The sequence below is a fragment of the Miscanthus floridulus genome, chromosome 5 (assembly GCF_019320115.1).
Source record: "Miscanthus floridulus cultivar M001 chromosome 5, ASM1932011v1, whole genome shotgun sequence".
Classification (NCBI taxonomy): domain Eukaryota; kingdom Viridiplantae; phylum Streptophyta; class Magnoliopsida; order Poales; family Poaceae; genus Miscanthus; species Miscanthus floridulus.
The window spans coordinates 72350376-72361092 of NC_089584.1; the positions used below are offsets into that span (position 1 = coordinate 72350376).

The 10717-nt window shown below is 43.2% G+C and overlaps 1 long non-coding RNA gene across 1 annotated transcript; it reads left to right on the plus strand.

Annotated features, from left to right (window-relative positions):
* The first annotated feature begins 7704 nt into the window (after positions 1-7704).
* LOC136452331 (uncharacterized) lies at positions 7705-9761 on the plus strand. The gene is made up of 2 exons (XR_010758805.1): positions 7705-7881; positions 9235-9761. It is a non-coding gene; the product is annotated as an uncharacterized lncRNA (long non-coding RNA).
* Positions 9762-10717: the final 956 nt, after the last annotated feature.

Here is a 10717-nt window from a genome sequence, read left to right on the forward strand (position 1 = left end):
GGCACACATCGACCCTCCCATCCTAGAACCTAATATGGATGTGGAGGTTGCACCTACAGTTCCGATGCTCAATCTACCCCTAATGCGGTAGTTGGAGATGCTTGTCAGACTCATGTTGTTGTGACAGATCCTCCTCATGAGATCCCTTTGACATAGAATCATCCAAGTAAGTGTCTTAACAGCATGGTTATTAGGAGCTTACCCCCTTCCTTACATCCATTTCTTTCATTCTTTCCTTATTTCTCTACTTATGTTGCAGAAGACATTCCTAAGAATGTGGATGTGCCCCCTGTTGTTGCGCAAGTGCACTGTGAAGATGGATTCCGTGGCTCCAATAGTGTTGAAATTATGCATGATTCGGAGCCATATGAGATGGCAAGGGCTCTTGATTCTAATGATAATCACCCTGTTGTAGAGCTGACAGAGAGTGATGTTGAGATGTTGAGGCATATATTTCCCAGCCGCCGTGATCCAAGAGTTCATGAGTCCAGCGATCTTGCTTATTCCGATCAGGCGTGTGTAGAAGGACATGATGATGAGCTCCTAGAAGCTCCTAAGGCCAGCCCTAACATGGTAATTGAGAATGGAAGGATGTTCAAGGACCTCCCTGCATTGAAGAGGTGGTTGTAGGTGTTTGCAGTGATACGAAAGAGACCTTACAAGGTCTTTCATTCATATGCAGAGCGCCGTTACATAGTTGTGTGTGACAAGGAATGCTGCCCATGGAGGGTTTGTGTAAGGAAGCAAAAGGTCATCGGAAAGTGGAAGATCATAAAAGTTGTCAGGCCACACAATTGTGCTGACCATGTGCTGACACTGAGGCATCGACAGTTGACATCTACCCTCATTACCAAGTGGTTGATGGGAATATTACAGGGAGAACCCAACATGAAGGTTAGGACAATTATTAGGACCGTTGAGGCATTGTATGGAGGTTATGTGATAACTTATGGTAAAGCTTGGAGGGCTAAGCAGCGAGCGTGGAAGATGATATATGGGGACTAGGAGGATGGGTATGAGCAGCTACCAATACTCTTCAATGTAATCAAAGTGGTGAATCTAGGCATGCATTATGAGTACATCCCAAAACCAAATGCATGGAAGGATGGGAGGCAGATATTCCTATGTGCTTTTCGGTGCTTCCCTCAGTGTGTCGAGGCCTTTAGGCATTGTTGTCCCATCTTCTCCATTGATGGTACGTTCTTGATTGGCAAATATCAAGGCACACTTCTTATAGCCATATCCTGTGACGCGAACAATAAGTTGGTTCCTTTGGCATTTGCTTTGGTTGAGAAGGAGAACAATAATAGTTGAGGATGATTCTTGAGGCTAGTCCGGATACATGTGGTTGGGCCTAGTAGGGAGGTTGGTGTCATATCTGATAGGCACCAGGGCATACTTAATGTCGTGCGAGAGTAGATAGAGGGGTATGCACCTTTGCACCATCATTGGTGTACTTGGCACCTTGCCGAGAATCTACTCCAGAAGGATGGTGTGAAGGGTAACTTTGATCTGTTCTAGGAGGCTGCTCGACAGCTTGAGGACAAGTACTTTTAGAAAAAGTTGGAGCAGGTCAGAACCGCATCAAATGCAGAAGGTAGACAATGGCTCATAGGTTTGATGAGGGATTTAGAGAAATGGACGAGAGCTCATGATGCTGGTGGATGGAGGTACAAGTTTTAGTGTAGCAACATAGCGGAGTCATTCAATAAGTTGCTATTAGGGATACGTGGTATGCTCATGAATGTAATCATTCAATTCACCTTCTACAAGCTTGTTGCCTGGTTCAATGATAGACACGCCCATGCATTGATGTTGCAGAGTGATGGAGAGATATGGGCTCTGAAACCAAAGGCACACCTAGAGAAGGCAAATAAAAGGGCTGGCACACATGAGGTTACATGCTTTGACCACGCCATAGGGACTTATCAGGTGGAGCATAGGGGCAGTACAATATCCAATGGCAAGGTTCGAGAGTCGAGGATGCATGTGGTTATCCTCCAAGATTTCAAATGCACTTGTGGTAAACCAAGGCAGTACCACTTTCTATGTTCTCATTTGGTGGCAGTAGCTAGGCATCGTAGCTATAATATGGAGAGCAGGATACCTCACAAGTTTAGTGTCAACACGCTTGTGCACACATGGAGCCTCGCTTCATGCCTTTCTAGGACCCTAGAGAGTGGCCTCCATATGATGGGACGAAGTACATTGCGAATCCAGCTTACCATTGGAACAAGCGTGGATCAAGGAAGAGGACGAGGCACAAGATGGTTATGGATCAAATACCCAGAAGAATGAGACGTGGGAGAGGAACCCCATTTGTTACTGACCCCAAGCAGTACGAGCGCGGCAAGTGTGGTAGACTTGGCCATAATTCACGAAGTTGTAATTGGCATATTAGTGAGGTATGACTATTGGTTGATTTCATTATTTTATATTTGTCGTATTCATTTAATTAATTATGCATGTCTCAATTTATGCATGTAATTGTGTCAATTACTTGTACATTTCTAAGTTCATGTTTCATTGTATATTGAATTTCTAATTCATTGACTTTTTTTGTAGGATGGCGCAATTCCACCTGCTCGACCCGATGTAGACGCGACCCACCAAGGATGTTTCATAGCGCAGGGGTAGGTAATAACCTATACATTTTATTCAAATTTTGGTGAGCGTACATGTGTTCATGAAGTAACAGGAGACTATGTTTTATTCCATGCAGGACCTTCCGCTCCTTCATCCTAGAACCCACAATTGGTTCTTGGACATGCAGTATGACGATAGGTACACTTCTTTCCTGCAAAGAGCTAGCCTGGATGCCATCTATTTTCAGGTTCATTGTGGGTTGCCCAAGTTCAACTCAGTGGCCATAACTGCATTGGTTGATAGGTATTATATTCAATCATTGCCTCCATTCATGGCCATTTGTTCATGCGCTTACCTTTTTGACATGTAATCTTGCTTTGTCTAAAATATAGGTGGCAGCCAGAGACTCATAGCTTCCACCTACCTTTCGGGGAGATGACATTCACGCTCTAGGATTGTTAGAAGATGATAGACCTAAAGATTCATGGCAATGCAGTCATCGGGCAGTGCAGGTCAGAAGGCTAGAGAGCACAAGTGGAGGCCTTCCTTAGGCATGAGGTTGGCGAGCAAGGGGCTCACACTTCTAGAGTTCTCATCTCCTGGCTCCGGCAAGAGTTCACATAGTGCCCCGAGGAGGCAGATGAGGAGATAGTTGGGTACTACTATAGGGCATAAATCCTACACCTATTTGCCTATGTTCTCTTCCCCGATGCCATAGGTGACACTGCGTCGTGGATATGGGTCCACTGCCTCAGTGACTAGGACTAGGCGGGTTAGTATAGCTGGGGCTCTATAGTCTTGGGTTTCCTTTACCGGCAGCTTTGCGAGGGGTGTCATCGAACTTTGTTCACAGCGTCACTTGGTAGATGCGTGTACCTGCTCTAGTTGTGGATGTTGGCTCATCTACTAGTTGGTCGTCTCAAGGTTCTCGCTTGTCGTGAGTGGTTCCCAGGTCAGCCTCCACATCAGCAGCCGACGTGGGCATACCTTTGGGACTAGGTCAGGGTTCCGCACGCGAGGTTAGAGCGGGCATACATTGAGTTCACGAATGAGCTAGACACGCTCATGGTGTCTAGTGTAAGTAAATTTTATTTCCCATGCTGGTTTGAAATGGTTTAGTATACCATCTAACATCTTGTTTGGACATGTTGCAGGTGGAGTGGGAGTCGTACGATGGAGAGGGGCACATCCTCTTCAGTTGAGCAACATGTGTGGGTTCGACGACAACTTCTATAGGATGAGGTGTCCACTAATCTGCTTCTATGTTGTCGAGTTCCACCTACCAAATAGAGTTACACGCCAATTTGGAGTGAGACAGCTTTAGCCAACGGCTCTGTTCTCGACTGGCGTTGACTTACACAAGTAAGTGTTTTGCTATTTCAAATGTCTTGTGATGTCCATTTCCATTAATATGGTGACATGTATATGGATTCAAGTAATGATGACATACGTGCAGGTTGGATCATCAGAAGAACAAAAAGATTTTTGACTGGAAGAAGCACCACCAGTTCTACATTAAGCAATGGGAGGAGATGCATGACAACGTGGATGAGAACAATGAGCCGCACACGAACCGTGAGTTTAGGCGGTACCAAGCTTGGTACCAATGTGCAACACGTTGCAGGCTAAGGGTACAGTGGATAGAAGATGACTACGCCGACATCGAGTCCTCCGACGATGAAGACATGACGTATGACCAATCTACTCGTGTAGGAAGGCAGGTGGAGGCAGGACCAATCTTGGATAGAGTGGTAAGTCAATTGCCTTATTTTTCTATGTTATGTTGCATACCAATACATTAGGCATTAGAGGTATCTATTTTAGTTAGTGTCACCTTCGAGCCGTAGCATCCTTATAATACGTTAGATTCTTGTACAAAAGAAAATAAAACTTATTGCTATCTGTTTAGAAGTATTATTACTGAGAACTTTGTTGTAGGGCAATACACTCAAATGCTCCGTTGAAGACAATGAGCGCTTTTGTCCGAGAGTCAGGGACGACATCATGCGTAGCTTCCTAGACGTAAGATTCAAAATATTCTTTCAAACATATTATTAATACGTTAGATTCTTTCAGTCAACATAATTTTGTACAACAAAGGCTATCACGTCAGCTACGCCGTGCGGCTACTCATTATGGTTGCAGGACAGACACGACGCAAGACATGTACGTTCCTTCCGCAGGCAGAGGAGGCTTAGGTTCCTCTAGCCAAGCAGCTACAGGGGATGAGGATGACGACGACGACGTGGACTAGAGGCGCGAGCAGCTTGGCCCCTCTTAGCTCCATGACGCTCCCTCGACTCAGCCTACACAGCCTCCAGGCACTAGGCGATGCCGACCCTTACACTCTAGGTACGAGCACTCTTGGTCACAAGGGTAAGGGTAAGACTAGGAGGCAGTGAGGGTTGTGGTAGATGTTAGTATGTACTATTATACATTTTGTATTTACTTTTCTATAACTATTTGGGACTATATGGACATTGTGGACTATTTAGACTATGCATGACATGTTATGTTGATTGTGATGTTCGTTGTGGTTGCATTGTGCTCTTTGGACGATTAAATGTTTGGATTATATAATGATGTCTCTGTTTGTAACTATGGATGCTCATGAAACAAGGGAAACTCTTGCGAATTTTTTCATGAATCATTAATCATACTACACTGCTAAAAAGGCACAAATGTAGTACATAGATTAAATGTAAATTCATTAGAACGTGTATAGTCCAATCGTATCGTATAGACGCTTTGCAGATGAATCTAGGTTTTTCAAGTAACAGTGCACGAATCTAGGCTTTTCAGACAATGAAAATAGACTTTTCAATTACAAGGACGAGGAGTACGATGCCAACAACGATTTATCACTTCACTTACATAGTACTGTCATGCAAGGAAGCACAACTCCACTCCATCTCCACCATCCATCTTATGACTGTTTGATCCATGGGCTGAGGTGAAAGAGGCACACGGATCGCTAACATGGCACATTGAGAGGCCTCCATTCGTCCTCTCAACCTATAAATAACCCCTCACTCCCTCTCATTCACACACACAACAAGAAAGAAGAGCACTCCTCAGTATTTTCTTTTGTTGCAGTTCATCCAAAAACTTAGCTTGACCATCATAACATTCCCACCTGCATTTTCTAGTGCTTTGTTCAAATGAAAAACTATATCATATATGTCTTAGCAAAAGAAACAAAATATGATTTCATGTTTACCACAAAAATAACCAACATCATCATAGTCAACCATATGGCCGCAATAATGGCATATTCCAAGCTCCAAAGAAACTAGACCGTAGTTGGATTTAACACCACATTCGCACTTGACTGGAGGTGCTTTATAAATTAACCTTTCTTTCTTCTTTTCCTTTGCCGTTGGTGGCTCCGGCCATTGATTCTTAGGACCATAGAGCCACTCCTTGAAACGACACTTCGTAAATCCATACACCTAAAAGATGAGACATTAGTACACGCACACATAGAGCTAAACATTTAAACAGATACACTTTCCACTTACTTCGTGTTTGTTCGAACACATAAACTCCAACGTATTCTCAGGGTTTATCATAGCTCGATCTCCGCATTTGCACAGAGGAGATTCCTCGAGTCGTCTAACTGTGGCTAGGTGTTTCTCCTTAGCAGTCATTAGCGAGGGGTTAGGGGGGTGGAACCCACCGCTTGAAGTGCTCACATGGATATCTCCCTCTAAACCAATCATTGAAAAGGAGGTACCTAGGGTCAAACTTGTCTGCACCATCGATCCACTGAAAGAAAAAGCACATCTCTTGGTCCTACACAACAAGATTCTAACAAAATATTTGTAGCATACTTGCACAAATAAAGAAAAAAACAATAATGGAAACAATCTCTTACATTAAAACGACTGCATGTATAGAAGCAATACGCCGCTGTGTCTGGATGTTTTGATTAAAACACGTGAGCCGGGAAACCACAGTCACAGTTAGGGACAGGGAGGTCAGGAGGGACGGGGGCATCTTTGCTAGACGCGTTGGGGTATAATTATCGAGGATGACCCCATTTTCGCCAAAACTTCTATCGATACATTTCTTGCATCTAACAAAATGGATGTAATTTAACAAACAAAAATCAAAACATCACAAATTAATGTCAACGAGAACCATAACTACAATACAACCAATTTTGTTCTAAGAACCAAAAGCAATTAACATTAAACCCTAAACCTAGGGTTTCTAATGTTATGCACAATAATGAACCCATAACATAACAACATATGCTGCGGTTACCTAGGTATAATACAAATATTAAAAATTGTATGAAACCCTAAGTAATGACGATTCTTAAGTTCAAAAATACGACTAATATATATCGAATCAATACGAAAAAAACTAGGAGGGAAGCGAGGATACCTTGCTCTTGAAGATTTACGGATCAAATTAAAGTTTCCAAGGTCCAATATGTCGATTCGTGAGGTAGGACGAAGTGGGGAGAGAAAAACCCGAGAGGGAGGAGAAAGAAGATGAAGAAAGCTCGGGCAGGAAGGTTGGGGCCGGGGTTAAAACATCACCTCGGCGCCATAGATCATGGCGCCAAGATCTATGGCGCTGAGCTCGGCGCCCGGAACTATAGCGCCAAGCTCGGCGCCAGGATCTATGACGCCGAGCAGCCTGCCATGTCACCGCCATGTCTGTTTCGACCCTAAGAGCTCGGCGCCTGCAACGATAGCGCCGAGCTAAGTGTCCAGATTTTGAAATCTTACTAACAAGGACATATTTGTGAATTTTTAAAAAAAACTAAAAAATAAAACATTCGGCCTTGCCGCCGCCACCGCCCCGTCCCAAACGTGCGCGTGGCCTGCCTTCCCGTCTAGGAGCGATGGCCGCGCGCCAAGCCCGATACCACCGCGTCTCCGCAGGCGCCTTCGGCGGCGAATGGGGTCTTCATGCGCCGCATCTTTCCCTTCCTGCTTGCGACCAACGTCTTCATCGGAGATGAGAAAAAAAAATCCCCCTCGACAGATCTCACCCCTTTTCGCCCCTGCTTCGACCTCAGTTTGGTCCTGGTATCTCCTGCAAAAAATGTTACCGTAAGTGATTTGCGCTTGTGGTCGTTTTACCCTAAATGATTGTGAAATTAGATCACCTCAGTTTGGTCCTGGTGTCTCCTGCAAAAATGTGACATTTCTCTTGTATAAATGCTGGGTTGGAATTGGATGACCTGGCTTGTCGTGGTTAATTTTGTAGCTGATGGAAAACGGAAATAGATCGGGTTATCTTGTGCCCTCGATGTCCACGGGACTATATGTTTAGCTGGTAAGATATGGATGATTTGTTGTTGTTGTTGAAATCTGCATGTTTTTGTCTTGTGTCGGAAGTAGAATTTAGATCTTTAAGAGTTTTATTTGCTTTCATTCCAGAGATAAAGAAAATTATACATGTACTACCGTACCAGATGTTTAAATTAATGGCACCACCTAGTATGAATTTCTATATGTTATAAATGGAAAAACAGAAGGGTAGGTACAAGAGTCCCGACATTGATTGTTAAGTGAAGTTCATCATTGGTGTACTTATTAGTACTCATGACTTGGAATTTGGTGGTACCAATGTTAGCACATGCTATGGGGTTGAAATGAACCAATAGAATTCAATCTCAGCCATTTAGAATTTAGATGTGATTACTAACACAGTTGTAGGAAGTTCCTGGAGAATATGGTCCCCGAGTAGCCTGTGTATGCTCTCTGTTTAGTAGGAAAATGGCAGGAGACACTAAGGGTGTGTTTGGTTTCTGGCTTGGCCCTAAGTGAACTAGTGCACAGTGGGAAACTCTGGAGGATCTCAGGCAGTTATATCTGCCATATAGGGAAGTTCAATAATTGCTTCCAATTGCGCCATTATGTATAAACCACGTATGCAAGTGACATTCTTCAAAGGAGTTCAAAGGGCATGATATCGTGTATTCACAATTATGGCCCCGTTCGCTTGTCTTAAAAATGGCTTGTTCGGCTTCTTTTTTCAGCCGGAACAGTGTTTTTCTCTCACAACAATTCAGTCGGAACAGTGTTTTCAGTCAGTTTCAGCCAAGTTTCAGACCTGTTTGCCCGTTTATGGCTGGGCACCTGGGTATGCCAGGTTGCTAATTGCCAACTTGATTTGCTTGTAATATAGGTTAAGATGAATAGGATGGATATCCATAGGGTATTCAATCGGTTGTTTTGACCGTTTAAACAGCCGTTTTTTCCGTTTAAACACCTGTTTTGCCCGAATAATGGGTTAAACGGTATGTGACCGACTGTTTACCGTTTAGCGTTTAGGATAACACTATTGTCATCACGCCTAAACTTTCACTGTAGTATTCTCTACTTCCTGCACAAATTCAAGGTAGTACCGATTAAACCATTGAAGCGTGCCAAACAATTAAACCTAAGCTAATATATGATCTGTTAATGATGTAAGTATGCCTGCTACACTATCATTAGAGTTAATACATGTAGGAATTTCTGCCACACCACGTTTACTTGCATTGCATTGCTAATTAAACGACAATTCAGACCTTTGAGGCGCTGAAAGGTACTGCAAAAGGCATTTTGCACTTGTTTAGCACTCTTGTTTTGTTCTTGTGTTTCGTCACATGCTGCAGTAAGTTGACATTCTTGTCACATGCAGTTTATGTATTTGCCAAGACCCACAAAAGAGACCAGGAAAAGAAAAATGCTCAGGCTACTGCTGCTGCTGCTGCCGCTGCAGCATTGTCATCCCCAGCAAGTACAACTGCCAAGGCTCCAGATCCTTCTCCTGCACCTGTGCCCAAAAGGGTTCTCTCACCACTATCCGAAGATGAGCAGCGGCATCTATACAAATGGATGCTGGAAGAGATGCAGAAGATCAAACCACGCAATGCCACTGAGAAGAATAAGATCAATGAGGAGAAAGCTCTTCTCAAGGAGTTCATTCGGGCAGAGTCTCACCCTCGTTTGTGATGGTTACATCGGCTGCCCTGCTGGTCTTGATATTTTTTTCTCCACCCGCAGTCCAGTGAGGACATCGTCTGAAACTATGTGCCTTGTTAGTTGGCACAAAACGTTAGCATTTCTTTGCACTATCACATCTCTTCATTTGACAGTAAGTAGGTCAAGTGGTTCCAATCTCCAGGTAACTGTTTTGTTCTGATGAAAACTTATTTTGATCGGGGATACTCGGGAGATGTTTTGGAAGCTTATTGCTGCTGCGAAGCGTTCTAATTGACCTGCTGATAATGGCTCCAACTAGCTATGCTCAGCTATTCTTATGTAAGATGTGAATTGAGCTATTCAACAGCTAGTGCGTATCCACACCCTTTTAATATGGGTTGTAGTCTTGGAAATCATTGAGTCTGCATCCACGCCCCAGTCCCAATACTCCTAGCGTTGCCCAAGCCACCGGTGAAGGTCTAGTGGATTGTGCTGAGTATACAATGAGCTCGTTGGTCTCTGTAGCTAATATGTGAAATTCTGTCACCTTGCCAATTTTGTTCGACAGTAGTGTTATCCCGTTTTTCTTTATTTTTTCTGCAGTATTATTGATACGAGGTGTTGTATAAGGATAAATAAAAAATACAGGAGAAAAGAGGCCTATAGTGCTTATCAATTAGGCTAATATCAGTGAGAGTTTCATCTCACTGTTTTCAAAACTTTCATGTGTTGGAAACAGTGTAGATAAGTTTTATTCTCTATGAAACGCATTTTATCCTATAAATTTTTTATCATATCCCTCTTTATCAACACTATATGCGACATCAACTTATTTAATGCTCACGAAACTGATGAAACCCATTGAAACTGGTCTATCATCGATGGTTTATATTCCCGCTGTTACTGTACGTAAAAGTACACGTGGTAGATCCTCGCTTGTGGACGATGTTCAGTTCATGTGCTCGACTGTGAAAACTCGAATAAATAGATTGGACAATGTTCAGTTCAGGTGTTTGATTGCGAAAACTGAAATAGATAAATATACAACGGTGGACTCTTGGAGGAAGCTCGATGTCACGATAAGATCAGAAGCAGAACTTGTTTATGTTTCTCTTCCAGTTTTGTTTATGTAAATGGTTAATAGAATTCTATTTTCCATCTAAAAGAAAGGAATATTCATTGGCAAAAGGTTTGGGTTC